Below are 18,569 nucleotides of genomic sequence, written 5' to 3' on the forward strand. Positions count from 1 at the left end.
GACGCCCACACTACCTCCCTGGTGCGGGTCACGACCAGTGGCTGACACCATGGAGGGGGTTACAAAATCAGAGGATTTTTCTTTTTTTTTCTGTCTGGGAGATGTGGAACAACTTCCGCATCTCCCCCCTTCCCCCCACCCCTCTGTGACATCACACGAGGCATGCTGACGTCACATTTTTCCCCACTGGAGCAGTTAAGCGTCCTCTCCCTACCTCGGTGGGAAAAAAAGGCCAAAACGGCCTCCCCAGATGCCAGGGAGGCATCGATGGAAAGGGGAGAGTCTCCCCTTTCCATCAATACCTTCCTGGCACCGTTTCCTGGTCATGGATTGCAGCGTGGCTGCGATCCATGGCCAGGAAACGCCCCCAGGCACCAGGGATCTTCTTTGGGAGGGTTGACCCCTGTGTAAATGTAAAAATAGGTTGGGGTTGCTTTGGGGTGCGATCTTTTAAATACCTTTAAAAAGGTATTTAAAACAAAAATGGCGGGGTCGGCCCTCCGAACACGGGCCGACCCGTGGGTCTCCATGTGATTATAGTTTTCACTGGGGGGGGGGGGCGATTGGGCACGCCCAGGGAATATTGTTTAAAAAAAATAGAAAATGTTGGGGGTCAGCCCTTAGGCCGACCCCCTATGGCGCCATTTTTTTTTTAATATACATGTGTGCTTTGCCAAGGGAAAGCACACATGTATAAAATAAAAAAAAGTGTCGAGTTAGTCTCTCTCTCTCTCAATATATATATATCAAATCTATATAGATATGTGTGTATATATATATATTTTTTTTTTTTTCACGTGTTGTTTTCCGGGAGCCACAAATGGCCCCCCAGGGAAATCACACATATATAAAAAAGATATATATATATATATATATATATATATATATATATATATATATATATATATACAGTATATATATATATATAAGTCTTTTGTCTAGTGGCAGTTTTGATGCCATAAAGTAGCGCAGATGGTTTATTGTCCTGCTGCAAAGGATATACATTTATATGTATTTAGCTGAGTGGATTAGTAAAGGCAAGCGTTACCTGCACTTTAAATCAAATGATGTGCGAGGGGGACTATGGAGATATGAGGGGCACTTTTGCTGGGTGGTACTGAGGGAATTAGAAGGGGAGGTAATGGGAGGCAGAGCACCAAAAATGACTGTTGCACTGGGTGCCACCAGCGCTAAAGGCTGTGATGATGGGTATGTGGTAGGGTGAAGTATTTTTTTCAGTGTCTTCAGAGAATCTGCAGAATCGGAGAAGAAGCGAAGGTAAGGTGATGACATTTCCTATTGGACACATCAAACATACCCACAAGCAATTTTGTGACTATCTGCCTTCTATGTAGGCTAGTACTTTAGAGGGATAGTTTAGACAGTAGCAGAGATGGCGTCTCGTTGGGTGACTGCTCCTCAAGCCCTAACTTGGGTTATGGAGGACAGTTCTGATGTAGGATCGGAGACTGAGACAGCAGATACTGAGAAAGCATCTGAGGGAGAGGACAATGGGGCAGAATCTGGGAGTGATTTTTCAGTCGGCAGAGTTCCATCCAACAACACCTCTTCGTGTGATTCTGATGGAGACGACGACGACAGCCGTGCTGTCCCTTCGCAAGCACAGTCTGTGCAGCAGGACAACATCGGGTTAGCCGAACCCAGAGAGCAGGTGCATGCGGCCACAAGCACAGAGTGTGTGCTCTCTTGGCAGCCCGCTGTTTAGTTCAGCCCCAAATTCCACCTTTTACTGGTGATGCTGAATGTAAATTCGATACAGCTAACTTTTTGCCAGTCGACTACATCCATCTATTTTTGGATGTTGATTTTCTTCAGGAAATTGTGCAGCAAACAAATTTGCATGCAGACCAATTTCTGAGGGAGCGTGGAGGCACTCTAGGGCCCTGTTCTAGGGCACGCCAGTGGACTTCCACTTCGCTGGCGGAGTTGAAGATATTTTTGGGCCTTACGCTCAAAATGGGGTTATTGCAGAAACCCACCTTGCAGTCCTACTGGACGACTCGCACGGTTTGGGTAACCCCCATCTTTGCACCATACATGAGCAGGGATCGTTTTATTGTTACTGCAGCGCATGCTGCATTTCAATGAGAATTCTGCTGCATTGCCCGGGACCATCCAGACCATGACAGGTTGTTCAAAATTCGGCCTGTTGTGGAACATTTGTCTGCCAGGTTTCCAGAGATCTATACTCCTAGAAAGAATATAGCAGTCGAGGAGTCCTTGATCCTGTACAAAGGACGGCTGCTTTTCAGACAGTACATTGAAAGCAAAAGAGCTTGCTATGGCATAAAGCTGTACATGCTGTGTGAGAGCTCTTCTGGCTATGTGTACAGCTTGAGAGTGTATACAGGGAAGGACTCTACCCTAAACCCTGAAGGTTGCCCTCCCGTGTTAGGGGTCAAAGGTAAGATTGTATGGGAACTTGTCCAGCCACTTCTTCACAAAGGTTATAACCTTTATGTGGACAGTTTTTAAACAGGAGTAGAGCTGTTCAGTGAGCTCTACAAAGCTGGCACTGTGGCCTGCGGTACGGTTTGTTGTAACTGCAAAGGATTCCTGCGGGATCTTGTTTGCAAGAAGCTCCAGAAATACCAGAGTACTGCATTGCGTTCCAACGGACTACTCACAGTCAAGTTCTTGGATAGGCGTGATGTATAAGTGCTCCCTCCAATTCATGATGAGAGCACTTCCCAATCACCGTTTGGGGTCAGATGGCCGAAGTCCACAAGCTCATCTGTATACTTGATTACAATAAGTACATGGGCGGAGTGGACAAGAATGACCAGGTTCTTCAACCATACAATGTGTGTCGTAAAACTCGCACTTGGTACAAGAAACTGTTTACCCACGTGATCCAGATGGCAACATACGGTATGTTGTTTACCGTCAGACAACCACAGGAAGACTCATGACTTTCCTTGATTTCCAGTTGTCTGTAATTGAAAGCCTCACTGCTGTTACAGAAGCAGAAGCAGCCTCCACCTCATATGTTCTGGAGGATGTGGCAAGGCTGCAGGAGCGACACTTTGCTGCTCGCATTCCTAAAACACCCAAAAAGGATCGTCCATGTCGTCACTGTAAAGTATGCTCGAAGAATGGAAAGCGGCAGGAGAGTCAGTATTACTGTCCCCAGTGTCCATCACAAACAGGCCTCTGTATTCCTACTTGCCATACGTTGTATCAGACTAAAGCAAAGTTCTGGGAAATTGACTGAGGTTGAGCTGCCGTTGGGTAATCCTTTCGGTGGCAGTGCATGGATACCAAACATCCATGGGCAACTGCTTTGTTAGGCAAGGAGCCAAAGAATTTTACTTCATCTACTTCATCATGGACTTCCTTATGGCCTGCTTGAGACCTAAATCCACTGTCAGAACGTGGTAGGTGTTCTGTTCAATTAACGTGCATTATATTCCCCATACTGCATATACTAGTGGACAGAACATATGCCACATTGTTACGGAGTACCCTTTATTCACCAGCATGTCTGCCTTAGTTTTAATGGTAGATATGCTCACTCATTTTGAGGAATAGGCCTCCCAAGGCATACTTGGAAACCCCCAACTTGCATCCACAAACTAGTATAGGTTCACTTGGCAATTATACAGGATTAGTGAGGACTCTGATGAGTCATGAATGGGTAAGGAAAGCTTATGGTAGGTGTGTCTTCACAGGGATATTGCACAGGTAGAAGGCAGATAGTAAAGGTAGTACAGATGTACATCATGTACAAACCCATTGGTGCCATCCCAGCACTGAAGGATAATGACAAGTATAGGTCAGTGTTTGACCTGCTTTTCATGTTCATCCTCCATCAGAACTTAGTAGATGTTCAGTTTGCTGTATAAGTGCATTACAGTCACAGCACTGCACAGAATGTTGACTGGGACATAGACTACATTCTCATGGACTCCCTTGTGTGCCAAACACCACTCTTTTTCATAGCCTATGACCTTCTCTTTAGGTAACATCATGAGAAATCCCCATTATCTCCCTTAGTTTCAAAGGTAGATATGTTCACTCAGTTCGAGGAATCGCTTTGTACGGCATACTCGGACACCCCCAACTTGCATCCACAAACTGGAAGGAGTTGGATTTAGCACAATGAGTGCATTAAAGGCGCATGAAAAACATGTCTTCCTGAGCCTCAGGTGGCTGTCATAGAAGTCATTAGTAAAGGTTTGTTACGCTTGCATTTGGTAATGTTAAGGAAGAAGGGGGCGGTTACTTGACAGGTGGTATTCCGTTCTGTGGCGTGTGAATGTGATGGGCCCTTGTCTGGCCGCGGTAAGTTAATGTGAGTGCAGTGATTGGCTGGATTAGGCCTGTGGCCGGCGGTATGAAAGGGTTGTTTGTTGTGCGTGAATGGCCTGTGAATGGACCATAAACGCGTTGGTGCCTGGACGCGGCTTTATGGCCCACCTTCAGAAGGCTTGGTTTCAATATTCAGATACTTTGATAAGTATTCATGCTTTGAAACCATCATTTCTGGAGGTGCTAAAACCAACCAGTGTGAGTGGTGGGTTACCTTTAACCAACTAGTACCAGGGGAGTTCAAGGGTGCAGGACTTGCGTGGCTCTCACCAGTTTTCCTTCACCCAGAATCCCCTTGAAATCACAAAATGTGCTTAAAAAACACATTTGCCTTGCATTTCAATGAGCAGAAGTCCAGGGATCTGCAGGCAGCCACAATTTTTCTACCACTCAGCGTTCCACTAAGTCTCCAGCGAAAAACTGCCTCACTTTAGTGAGTGGGCAAGTGACCAAAACAGGGAAGTACCGAAAACGGATTGTGGAGACATCAAAATTACGTACCACAAAACAGTCTCGTTTTGTAAGACAGTCACCTAAGTATTTGGTCCTAGGCTCGGCAGCCATATAGGAAAACCTACCAAACCCAGACATTTCTGAAAACTAGACGCCCAAGGCAGTCCACGGAAGTGTGGCTTGTTTGGATTTCACAAAGTGTTCTTACACAGAATACCCTGCAAAAGTGAAATGTTGATTAAAAACACTATTTTCCTTTCTTTTTTATCACAGAAACTACAGGAATGTACAGGGATCCTCAAAATTCCTACCACACAGTGTTTCACCACTTGTCCTGATAAAAACACAACCCCACTTGTGTGCCTGCGCCTAGTGCCTGAATCAGGAATGGATCACTCCAGGGTTAACAGTAGCCCTCATGCAAGGACTACCATTGACCTTTGTGTGATCCATTCCTGTTGCGGGCACTAGACCTACCCACGTAAGTGAAGTACCATTTTTATCAGGAGACTTGGGGGAACGCTGGCTAGGAGGAAGTTTGTGGCTCCTCCCATATTCCAGAACTTTCTGTCACGAAACGTGAGGAAAAAAGTGTTTTTTTTGCCAAATTTTGAGGTTTGTCAAAGGATTCTGGGTAACAAAACCTGGTGAGAGCCGCACAAGTCACTCCATCTTGGATTCCCCTAGGTGTCTAGTTTTTAAAAAAGCACAGGTTTGGTAGGTTTCCCTGGGTGGCGGCTGAGCTAGAGGCCAAAATCCAAAGCTAGGCACTTTGTAAAAAACAGCTCTGATTTCTTTGGGAAAATGTGATGTGTCCACGTTGTGTTTTAGGGCATTTCCTGTTGCGGGCACTAGGCCGACCCAGACAAGTGAGGTACCATTTTTATTGGGAGATTTGGGGTAGCGCTGGGTAGGAGGAAATGTGTGGCTCCTCTCAAATTCCAGAACTTTCTGTCACCAAAATGTGAGGAAAAGTGTTTTTTTTGTCAAATTTTGAGGTTTGCAAAGGATTCTTGGTAACAGAACCTAGTGAGGGCCTCACAAGATACGCCATCTTAAATTCCCCTAGGTCTCTAGTTTTAAAAAATGCACAGGTTTGGTAGGTTTCCCTAGGTGGCGGCTGAGCCAGAGGCCAAAATCCACAGCTAGGCACTTTGCAAAAAATAGCTCTGTTTTCTTTGGGAAAATGTGATGTCTCCACGTTGTGTTTTGGGGCATTTCCTGTCGCGGGCACTAGGCCTACCTACACAAGTGAGGTACCATTTTTATCAGGAGACTTGGGGGAACGCTGGGTAGGAGGAAATGTGTGGCTCCTCTCAGATTCCAGAACTTTCTGTCACCAAATGTGAGGAAAAAGTGTTTTTTTTGGGTCAAATTTTGAGGTTTGCGAAGGATTCTGGGTAACAGAACCTGGTGAGAGCACCACAAGGTACCCCATCTAGGATTCCCCTGTGTGTCTAGTTTAAAAAAATGCACAGGTCTGGTAGGTTTCCCTAGGTGGCGGCTGAGCTAGAGGCGAAAATCCACAACTAGGCAGTTTGCAAAAAACAGCTCTGTTTTCTTTGGAAAAATGTGATGTGTCCACGTTGTGTTTTGGGGCATTTCCTGTTGCGGGCACTATGCTTACCCACACAAGTGAGGTACCATTTTTATCTGTTGACTTGGGGGAACGCTGGGTAGGAGGAAATGAGTAGCTTCTCTCAGATTCCAGAACTTTCTGTCACCAAAATGTGAAGAAAATGTGTTTTTTTTGTCAAATTTTGAGGTTTGCAAAGGATTCTGGGTAACAGAACCTGGTGAGAGCCCCACAAGATACCCCATCTTGGATTCCCCTAGGTGTCTAGTTTTCAAAAATGCACAGGTTTGGTAGGTTTTCCTAGGTGGCGGCTGAGCTAGAGGCCAAAATCCACAGCTAGGCACTTTGCAAAAAACAGCTCTGTTTTCTTTGGGAAAATGTGATGTGTCCACGTTGTGTTTTGGGCCATTTCCTGTTGCGGGCACTAGGCCTACCCACACAAGTGAGGTACCATTTTTATCAGGAGACTTGGGGGAACACTGGGTAGGAGGAAATGTGTGGCTCCTCTCAGATTCCAGAACTTTCTGTCACCGAAATGTGAGGAAAAAGTGTTTTTTTGCCACATTTTGAGGTTTGCAAAGGATTCTGGGTAACAGAACCTGGTGAGAGCCCCAAAAGTCACTCTATCTCGTATTCCCCTAGGTGTCTAGTTTTAAAAAATGCACAGGTTTGGTAGGTTTCTATAGATGGCGGCTGAGCTAGAGGCGAAAGTCCACAGCTAGGCACTTTGTAAAAAACAGCTCTGATTTCTTTGGAAAAATGTGATGTGTCCACGTTGTGTTTTGGGGCATTTCCTGTCGCAGGCACTAGACCTACCCACACAAGTGAGGTACCATTTTTATCGGGAGACTTGGGGGAACGCTGCGTAGGAGGAAATGTGTGGCCCTCTCAGATTCCAGAACTTCCTGTCACCAAAATGTGAGGAAAACATGTTTCTTTTGCCAAATTTTGAGGTTTGAAAAGGATTCTGGGTAACAGAACCTGGTGAGAGCCCCACAAGTCACCCCATCTTGGATTCCCCTAGGTGTCTAGTTTTAGGAAATGCACAGGTTTCGTAGGTTTCCCTAGGTGGCGGCTGAGTTAGAGGCCAAAATCCACAGCTAGGCACTTTGCAAAGAACAGCTCTGTTTTCTTTGAGAAAATGTGATGTGTCCACGCTGTGTTTTGTGGCATTTCCTGTTGCAGGCACTAGGCCTACCCACACAAGTGAGGTACCATTTATATCGGGAGACTTGGGGGAACGCTGGGTAGGAGGAAATGTGTGGCTCCTCTCAGATTTCAGAACTTTCTGTCACCAAAATGTGAGGGAAAAGTGTTTTTTTGGCACATTTTGAAGTTTGCAAAGGATTCTGGGTATCATAACCTGGTGAGAGCCTCACAAGATACCCCATCTTAGATTCCCCTAGGTGTCTAGTTTTAAAAAATGCTTAGGTTTGGTAGGTTTCCCTAAGTGACGGCTGAGCTAGAGGCCAAAATCCACAGCTAGGCACTTTGCAAAAGACAGCTCTGTTTTCTTTGGGAAAATGTGATGTGTCCATGTTGAGTTTTGGGGCATTTCCTGTCGCGGGCACTAGGCCTACCCACACAAGTGAGGTCCCATTTTTATCGGGAGACTTGGGGGAACGCTGGGTAGGAGGAAATGTGTGGCTCCTCTCAGATTCCAGAACTTTCTGTCACCCAAATTGTGAGAAAAAAGTGTTTTTTTCCCCCAGATTTTGAGGTTTGCAAAGGATTCTGGGTAACAGAACCTGGTAAGAGCACCACAAGATACACCATCTTGGATTCCCCTAGGTGCCTAGTTTTCAAAAATGCACAGGTTTGGTAGGTTTCCCTACCTGGCGGCTGAGCTAGAGGCCAAAATCCACAGCTAGGCAATTTGCAAAAAAACAGCTCTGTTTTCTTTGGGAAAATGTGATGTGTCCACGTTGTGTTTTGGGGCATTTCCTGTCGCGGGCACTAGGCCTACCCACACAAGTGAGGTACCATTTTTATCGGGAGACTTGTGGTAACGCTGGGTAGGAGAAAATGTGTGGCTCCTCTCAGATTCCAGAACTTTCTGTCACCGAAATGTGAGGAAAAAGTGTTTTTTATTGTGCACATTTTGAGGTTTGCAAAGGATTCTGGGTAACAGAACCTGGTGAGAGCCCTACAAGTCACCCCATCTTGGATTCCCCTAGGTGTCTAGTTTAAAAAAATGCACAGGTTTGGTAGGTTTCCCTAGGTGGCGGCTGAGCTAGAGGCCAAAATCCACAGCTAGGCACTTTGCATAAAAAGAGCTCTGATTTCTTTGGAAAAATGTGATGTGTCCACGTTGTGTTTTGGGGCATTATCTGTTGGGGGCACTAGGCCTACCCACACAAGTGAGGTACCATTTATATCGGGAGACTTGGGGGAATGCTGGGTAGGAGGTAATGTGTGGCTCCTCTCAGATTTCAGAACTTTCTGTCACCAAAATATGACGAAAAAGTGTTTTTTTTGTCAAATTGTGAGTTTTGCAAAGGATTCTGAGTAACAGAACCTGGTGAGACCCCTGTTGAAGTAAGCCTCAGCAAGGCCTACTAGTGCAAGGAGTTCACCTTTCTCTGCACAAAGTCCTAAGACCATGTAGGAAGAAGTTGGCACAGAAACTGAAATAAAAGACAAAGGGGGTCATTCCGACCCTGGCGGTAAAAACTGCCAGGGCCGCAAACGACGGAAAGCACCGCCAACAGGCTGGCGGTGCTTCCTGGGCCATTCCGACCGCGGCTGTAAAGCCGCGGTCGGAAAACCGGGTCCGGCGGTTTTCCGCCGGATTAACCCCGGCTGGCCGAATCCTCCATGGCGGCGCTGACCCCCTTCCCGCCAGCCTGTTCCTGGCATTTTTTACCGCCAGGAACAGGCTGGCGGGAACGGGTGTCCAGGGGCCCCCTAACAGGGCCCCAGTATGCTTTTCACTGTCTGCCTAGCAGACAGTGAAAAGCGCGACAGGTGCAACTGCACCCGTCGCACACCTGCAACACCGCCGGCTCCATTCGGAGCCGGCTTCAGTGTTGCAGGCCACTTTCCTGCTGGGCCGGCAGGTGCTATTTTGGCTAGCGCCCGCCGGCTCAGCGGAAAAGTCAGAATGGCCCCAGCGGTCTTCCGACCGCGGAGCGGCCATATGGCGGTTCCAGCCAGGCGGGCGGCGACCGCCGCCCGCCTCGGTTGGAATGAGGCCCAAAGTTTATTAACCTCATGAGGTGGTACTACAGTTCAAACAGCACCCTTCGGTAATGTTTGGAGTAACACACTGAACTGAGAGAGCATGGTCCTTTTATACCCACGCAGGGGCTAAAAGGAGGTGGTACAATTATAGAAGCAAGACTTGCATACATGTAAGGTCATGTGGAAATGCACAGTCGACAGGTAGGAGGAGCTGACAGTTTTCAAGGACTAACAGCTGCAGACCTTACTGAGCATGTGCGAAGTGGGAGATGCTAAATATAACTTGTCACTAGGCAGATTTTCAAGAGTAGTTAACAGAAAGGTAGGACAGAGCACATGGTGAGCACATGGCAGCATGTGGCAGAGAAAATGGCTGCCATGAATACAAAATGGATTCCGCGAAATGTTCACAATAGTTACTAAATACAAGATGTCTTCTGCTAATGCTTAATCTAATCGCTGCTAAACTACAACACCCCCACAAGATACCCCATCTTGGATTACACTAGGTGTCTAGTTTCCAAAAATGCACAGGTTTGGTAGGTTTCCCTAGGTGGCGGCTGAGCTAGAGGCCAAAACCCACAGCTAGGCACTTTGCAAAAAACAGCTCTGTTTTCTTTGAGAAAATGTGATGTGTCCACGTTGTGTTTTGGGGCATTTCCTGTCGCGGGCACTAGGCCTACCCACACAAGTGAGGTACCATTTTTATCGGGAGACTTGGGGGAACGCTTCGTAGGAGGAAATTTGTGGCCCTCTCAGATTCCAGAACTTTCTGTCACCAAAATGTGAGGAAAACGTGTTTTTTTTGTCATATTTTGAGGTTTGAAAAGGATTCTGGGTAACAGAACCTGGTGAGAGCCCCACAAGTCACCCCATCTTGGATTGCCCTAGGTGTCTAGTTTTAAAAAATGCACAGGTTTGGTAGGTTTCCCTAAGTGGTGGCTGACCCAGAGGCTAAAATCCACAGCTAGGCACTTTGTAAAAAACAGCTCTGATTTCTTTTGGAAAACGTGATGTGTCCATGTTGTGTTTTGGGGCATTTCCTGTTGTGGGCACTAGGTCTACCCACACAAGTGAGGTACCATTTGTATCAGGAAAGTTGGGGAACAAAGAATAGCAAAACAAGTTTTATTGCCGCTTGTCTTTCTCTACAGTTTTTCCTTCCAAATGTAAAACAGTGTGTATAAAAGGACGTCTATTTGAGAAATGCCTTGTAATTCACATGCTAGTATGGGCACCCCGGAATTCAGAGATGTGCAAATAACCACTGCTTCTCAACACCTTATCTTGTGCCCATTTTGGAAATACAAAGGTTTTCTTGATACCTATTTTTCACTCTTCATATTCCAGAAAATGAATTGCTGTATAGCCGGTACAGAATGAAAACCTATTGCAAGGTGCAGCTCCTTTTTTTGCTCTGGGTACCTAGAGATCTTGATGAACCTACAAGCCCTGTATATCCCCGCAACCAGAAGAGTCCAGCAGACGTAACGGTATATTGCTTTAAAAAATCTGACATTGCAGGAAAAAGTTACAGAGTAAAATATAGAGAAAAATGGCTGTTTTTTTCATCTCAATGTCAATATTTTTTCATTTCACCTGTTATTTTCTGTAGGAAAACCTTGTAGGATCTACACAAATGACCCCTTGCTGAATTCCAAACTTTTGTTTATTTTTCAAAAATATTTAGCTTTCTGGGATCCAGCATTGGTTTCACACCCATTTCTGTCACTAACTGGAAGGAGGCTAAAAGCACAAAAAATAGTAAAAATGGGGTATGTCTCAGTAAAATGCCAAAATTGTGTTGAAAATTGTGGTTTTGTGATTTGAGTCTGCCTTTTCCGGAAAGCTGGGAAGCTGGTGATTTTAGCACCACAAACCCTTTGTTGATGCCTTTTTCAGGGAAAACACCACAAGCCTTCTTCGGGAGCCCTTTTTTCCCATTGTTTTGAACAAAACAAAATTGTTGCTGTATTTTGGCTAATTTCTTGGTCTCCTCCAGGGAAAGCCACAAACTCTGGGTACCTTTAGAATCCCTAGGATGCTGGGAAAAATGGACGCAAATTTGGTGTGGGTAGCTTATGTGGACTAAAAGTTATGAAGGCCTAAGCGTGAACTGCCCCAAATAGCCAAAAAAGGGCACAGCACTGGGGGGGATAAAAGGCCCAGCAGCTAAGAGGTTAAAAAAGCCCAAGGGCAAAATCCTAATCTGGTTGGATTTACCCATACTCTTACTGACTTGTGCCAGAACCTCACTCACCACGTGGGGATTACGTAAATTAACAACAATTATGTCACCATTGAAGTGCTTACCCATGCGACCAATCCTGCCCACCCGCTGTGCAAAAAGAATCGCATTACAAAATTCCGAAAGTCTGCAAACATTAGAATTCATCCAGTGGTTTACTTTGTTCATAAGGGTCCTTGTAGCTTCAGATTGATGAGCAAGCATGCTGGGAACATTTGCTAACACAATAACACGGGGGCATGAAGCAGAACGCAAATCTATCACAGGAAGAGAACTCTTCCTTAAGTTACTAGAATCAGCCTGTTTGGCAAGAGGGTCTGGTGAAGCCTGAACAACACACCTCAATGACAGTACAGAAGGAGCCGTTCCTGAATCATTGACCACAGTTTCCATATTAACACTACTGGTCCTTTTATTGCTGACTGGTTGATGCACAGTTAGTAGTAAGGGCCTTTGCGTGGAACTAGTTCCAGTGGTAAAGTTGGACTGTTGAGCTGTAGGATAATGTGCCCTAAGTTGTCCAATTTGGTCTCAATAGTGTCAAGCCATGCTAAAAATGGGTGCATGCAGAAGAGTGCTTAAGCGCACTTATAATGTCCCACGGGTCATCAGTCACTGCAGAAACCTGAGCACAGTCATCTGAACTGTGTACAGCTGGTTTAGCAATACAATCCGCAGACTGAGCTTTCAGGATCCTTCTTACTGTGTTTGGTCATCTGCAACAAGTCTTGTTCTTGGACTGGAGCTATATCCATATCTAATAGGCCAGACTCATTCCCCTCATCCATTGTGTCAGCCTGTGCAAGGGCCTCTCCCTTGTCCCATAAACTAGGGCTACCTCTTTCTGGTAGAACTGACCGGGTAACTGATTACGCCATGAAAACAGAAGGGTCATCATGACACAGGAGAGCTGACTGACCTGCCATTGATAATAAAGACAAATAACCATCCTCAGCTGTTACCAATAGCCGCCATTCTGCTAGTTTAATCTCATTGACCATCAAGTCCACTACCCTAGTTAACAACTTGTCACGGGTAGTAGAATATGGATGAGGCGTTGGCAATAAGAGAGGTGTAGGGCACCCGGGCAAAACCTTCCTCTTGCCCATTATGACCACAGGGTGTACTCAAGTTACATTAATAGCCAGAGAAACAAACACTTTAACAAAACTCACTGTACCGTGGTGATTGACCGGTCATCAGGCTTCAAAAGGGCAGAGCAGCTGAAAGCCAAGAGGGCTGGCTTAGCCCAGTCTCTGCCAGTCTAAGGGACGTCTTGGCCCGGTCTTCGCCTGGGCCATGCCCAAGCATGTCCCATGCATGTCCCTCACTGAGTCAGGCACTTTCTCACACTGCAGGGTTCACTGGGGGACGTAGCCCCTCAACCGCAGGGCTTCAGGAAAGAAGTAAAACCATGTGAGCATGTCCTGCGGCATGGGCTGTGTTAGGTGATTAAAAGCGCATTGGTGCCCTCCGGCCCTTTGTTATGTCTTTGTTTTTTTTTCCTACCAAGAACATTGTAAATAGAAAGGCCTCCAGAGAGCTGGTCGTTGATAATGGCACACATTTAAAATCCTCCAAGATTAAACTATTTATTGATGGGTTCCCGATTGAACATTTACAAGCTGCACTGTATTCGCAAATGCCAATGGACTAGTCGAGTGCATGAATAGATTTTTAAAATAAGATATAATGTCAGATTTGTCTTCAGGTGCTTCAGTGGAGGATTTCTTGCATATAAAAATTTGGAAATATTCAATTATTCCCCAAAGCACCACAGTTGAATTCCCACTCAGGTTATTGTGTATGAGGTTGCCTAGATGTGCTCTATGACCTGACTGGGTCAATGAGCTTAAGGGTGGTCTCACCAATTCAGGGTTTTTTCTCAGTATTGAGGAGAGAGTCAAGAGTGAACAATATATAATGAATAAAGTTTTGAGCACAAACATGTCACAAATATTTGGGATTTGGATGTCCAACAGGATCATAAAAGAACAATTTAAGTTTATGTTACCAGTCAAAGTAACCATACTATCCAAAGAAGCAGTACACTGATTGTTGGAGTAGGAGAATCCTTGTTAAAGTTTCACCTGATCAAGCCAAGAAAATTGTGAAGACAAATAATGATCCTTATCTTGATAGTTCTTGTTGGATGTTTGGTAATGTTGTTTTATAGTGTGCCACTTCGTCTTCTAGGACTAATGAAGTGTTGCGAAGTTCACCTTGCTGTGGTGGAAGATGTGATTACTCGAGTGTCTCTAAAGTTGCAGATGCATCATCTGTCTTTACAACAAGAGTATCCGCTCTTCAAGTAGTAATTCTTCTGATTTGCATGATACTAGGGTTCCTCATATGGGGTTATGCATTATCAGTTGCAATTCTTCCATTCCAATGAGGTCCAAAGAATATAATATTTAGCAATATGTTTTACCACATGTTTTTGTGGGCAATTTCATATATATATATATATTCACTGTAAAAAGCAAAGAATTTCACTTAGTATATCAAATGTTAAAGGGACATTATAATCAGGCTCAGACTTTAAACATATCAAACCATAGAAATTGACAGTTTATAGTTAGAGTTACCTCAGTTCCCTCAAGTAACTATAACTCGTGCCCTACCCTTCCCCTCCTCCCCCCTGTTTTTTTGGGAATCAGCTGAAACAGAGTCCCAAAATGACTGACAACACTTCAACAGCTTCTGTTGTTGAAGTGTTATTAGCCAATCAGATCTCAGCACGAGATCGTTAGGGGTTGTGAATCCTTCGCGTCCCTGGATATACAAATTTGTTTTCCCCTTAATTGCTAAAAAACCACTGAACGGAATTACACCAAAACAAGAAAGCACTCTTTCAGGACCAGGACCTACCTTCCTGCCAAATTTGGAGGAATTCTGTCCAGTAGTTTTTGCTCTATCACTATGTAAAATCCCTGTGAAAAAATGAATGGGGAAAATGTGATTTGGGACTCCCCTTTTTTCACGTCCCTCCCCCCAAGACGGATCACCCCGAAACGTTCCAGACAGCAGCTGATGGGACTGGCAAATTATTCTGGAAAGTTTTGTGAAGATTCATCAAGTGACGCTAAAGATACAGGCAAGTAAAAAAACTATTTTTATATAGAAACTAGGTCCTAACTGTAACTACCTAGTGGCAAACGCCCCCCAGGGTGGTGCTCAGAGCTCATCCAGAGTGTCCTTGGGTTTTTCCATCTTGGATTCCAAGTTGGTAGGGCACTCTGGGAGCATCTGAGTGGTCAGTACCAGCAGGTGATATCAGAGCCCTCCCCTGATAGGTGCTTACCTATGTAGCTGACCAATCCCCCTTTCAGAACTATTTAGGGTCTCTAGTCTGGGTGTTTCCTAAGATTCGGATTGCAAGACTCCAGCAGGAATCCTCTGCATCATTAACTTCACCTTCTACCGAAGAAACTGCATCTGGACCCTACAGGGAACTCTACAAACTGCAACAAAGAAGCAAAGACGACTTCTGCAACATTGTATTTGCCAGCAACTGCAACTGTTTCCAGGTTGTGCATCCTCCGAAGATTGCCTGTCTTCAGCCTGCACCAGAAGAATGAAGGAATCTTTCGTGAAACAAAGGAGTCACTTCCCTGCTTCAGTAGGCACACCTCTGCAGCGACGACCGGTGGCTTGGGACTCCTCTCCTGAAGAATTGCGTGGATCCAGCAACAATGGTGGTAGACCAAAGTGGTCCAGACGGTCCTGAAGTCCAGCTGTCAAACTTTGATGTAGGTAAAAGCTTGCCTCCCCACACAAGACAGTACCCCCGTGCACTGCGTGTTTTGCAGTTGCCAAGGCTTGTTGGCATCCTTCCACGAAGTTATTCATGCACCGTGCAGCTCTGGTCCCCACCACTCGACCTGCGACGCACAGCCTCCTGCGTGGGTCTCCGGCGGCGTGGAGTTCTGCATGGGCCTCCTTTTGCACATTCTTTGTCCCCATGCTGTAGGACTCCTGTGCACACTGCCTGGTCTTCTAATGGATCTCTGCTTTGCTGAGAGCCCCCTCTGTCTCTGCCTCCTGGGTAGAGGCCACCAGGTCGCTCCTGGTCCTGGGCAGTGCCATTTTCTGCTAACCGTGAGCTTTACGTGTGCCAAGGCTTGTTGGGGCATCCAGCGACGCAAACCAGTCTGCAATCATCGATCCGGCATTAGACATCACCTGCACCAACTAGGAACCCGCATCCATCTTCTTGGGTGCAGTACTGACTGTTGTTCTTCACCGGTGGTTCTTCTTTTGCACCTTCATCCGGGATAGAAGGGGCTCCGCTTCTCCTAGGACTCTTCAGTGCTTCTTGGACTTGGTCCTCTTCTTCCACAGGTCCTCAGGTCCATGAATCCATTGTTGGTGTCTTGCAGTCTCCTCTAGTTCTTGCAAAATCTTCTATCACGTGTTCCTGTGTCTTCTAGGAAAGTTACTGTGATTTACTCCTGCTTTCCTGGGCTCTGGGGTGGGCTCTATTACTTACCTTTGATGTAAAGTAACTTTCATTTTTGTAATACTGAGAATTTTCCTTCATGTTTGTGAGTACTGTGTGACTACAGTGGTATTGCATGAGCTTTGCATGTCTCCTAGTTAGGCCTTGGCTGGTCATCCACACTGCCCCTACAGAGGCTGGCTTCTAGACACTGACTACATTTCACTAATAAGGTATATTTGGACCTGGTATAAGGTGTAAGTACCTTTGGTACCCACTACAAACCATGCCAGCCTCCATACAGTCTGCAATTGCAGTCTGAATGCAGTGTTAAGTTGGACTGTTGACTTGGCATTTAAAACCCCTTGCAAAGCTTTAAACTCCCCTTTTATTACATACCCATCACACCCAAGGTAGGCCCTAGGTAGCCCATAGGGCAGAGTGCTGTTTAGTTAAAACACTTGACATTTACTTTAAGATTTATATGTCCTGGTAGTATAACACTCCTAAATTAGCTTTTCACTGCTTTGAGGACTACCGCTCCCAGAGGATAACATTGAAGATTCCTTATTATATTTAATGAGCTGTAATTTCCAGTTGGGAGCAGGTGGCTATGTCAATGTTTGGTGTATTTGAAATTGTAATGAAAACTCTTTTCAATGGTAAAGGCAGACTTTCCATTACATTTTTAAAATGCCACTCTTAGAAAGTTGCCATTTTTCTGGCCTTGGCCATCTTTTACATATAGTCGGTCTTGGGTCACATGACTGGGTATAATTGACAGTCAGAGTTTGTGAATTCCTCCCAGATAGTTACACAATAGAGGGATTAGGTATGTCTGAATGGGCCATCTGCTGTCAGGATGGAGGTGTGGGATGAGCACCGCCCTACTTACATCTGAAAAGTCTGTGCTCTGCCTTCACACGAACAGCCTAATTACCCTGCATTGTCACTTCTGCTGGCATGGAGCTGAGGTAAGGCAGGGGAGTCAGAAAAAACCCTGCACATCAAAGGACCTTTCCAGAAGCTTCTTGCACCCTCCAGAAAAAGGGTAACAAGGTATACTAATAGGACCTTCAGATCCACTCTTCAGTTCACCATTGAAGCTGTGAAAGAACTCCCATTGTGTATCTGTTAAAGGACTCTTCATGCTCTTCAAAGCCACTGTCTAGAGCTTCCCTCATCTTCCAGAACCAGGGTATACATTCTGGAAACCTGTGGATCTTCTGCCAGAAAGATGGACTGCTGTGCTGTTGAAAAGACTGCATCTCTGTTGTACTGCTGCTCTGAAGTAACTGCTGCCTTACTGTGCTGACTTGCTGCCTGTTGTCCTCCTGCCTGGCGAGGAATAATTGGATATGCAACTTCATGGTTGTGAGAAATGGGGTCTCTGGTTGGCAAGCAGGGACCCTCACTCTAGTCAGGGTAATGAAAATACACAATTAAGATAACTCCTGCTCACCCCTTGGTAGCTTGGCAAAAGCAGTCAGGCTTATCTCAAAGGCAATGTGTAAAGTATTTGTAACAAAACACACAGTAATACAGGTACAACACTACAAAATGGACACCACACCTGTTTATAACAAAAGCCAATATGTATCGAAATCAAACAAGACCAAAACGACAAAAATCAAACATACACAAGTCAAGATATGAATTTTAAAGTAAAAAGAGTCTTACTTCATAGAAAACAATTGAAACGCTGTTGTTACACAAAGTACCTGCTTTGCGTAAAAAATAAAGCTGCACGGGTGAGCGTGCTTCGGAAAAGGCAGTAATGCTTTGATTTCTTACTTGCAAGTGAGGCAGTGCATCATTTCTACTCCAGTCAGGTATGCGATGTGTAGTTTTTCCCCCACAAGAGTGTGATGCGTCGATTTACAGACGGGGCACCTCAGATCATGCAGGTGCACGTTGATTTTGACACCAACGTTGACGGTTGCACCATGATGGAAACCTGTGCTGTGTGGGGTTTGTGTAATTTTCAGCAGCCTCAAGCAGGGTGTTTGCGTCATTTCTCCAGCTGCGATGCTCGTGATGCAGGTGGTCTGTTTATTTCATCCACAAGGTAGGTGGCGTGTCATTTTTACAGCTGTGTTGCAGGTAGAACATCAAAACTTTCCCCTCACGGCACCCTTTGCGTAGATTTCAGTCCTTGTTCTAACAGCATCACCTCTCAAGGGCCCAGGGACTGGATAGGGCACCACTTGGCAGGGCAGGAGTCGCAGTCCAAGCCCTTGGAGATTCTTCACAAGCAGGAATATACCACACAGTCCAGTCTTTGTCCTCTTATATTCAGAAGCAGCAATTGCAGGCTAACACAGCAAAGCACAGTC

This window comes from Pleurodeles waltl, chromosome 2_1 (assembly GCF_031143425.1).
Source record: "Pleurodeles waltl isolate 20211129_DDA chromosome 2_1, aPleWal1.hap1.20221129, whole genome shotgun sequence".
NCBI lineage: Eukaryota > Metazoa > Chordata > Amphibia > Caudata > Salamandridae > Pleurodeles > Pleurodeles waltl.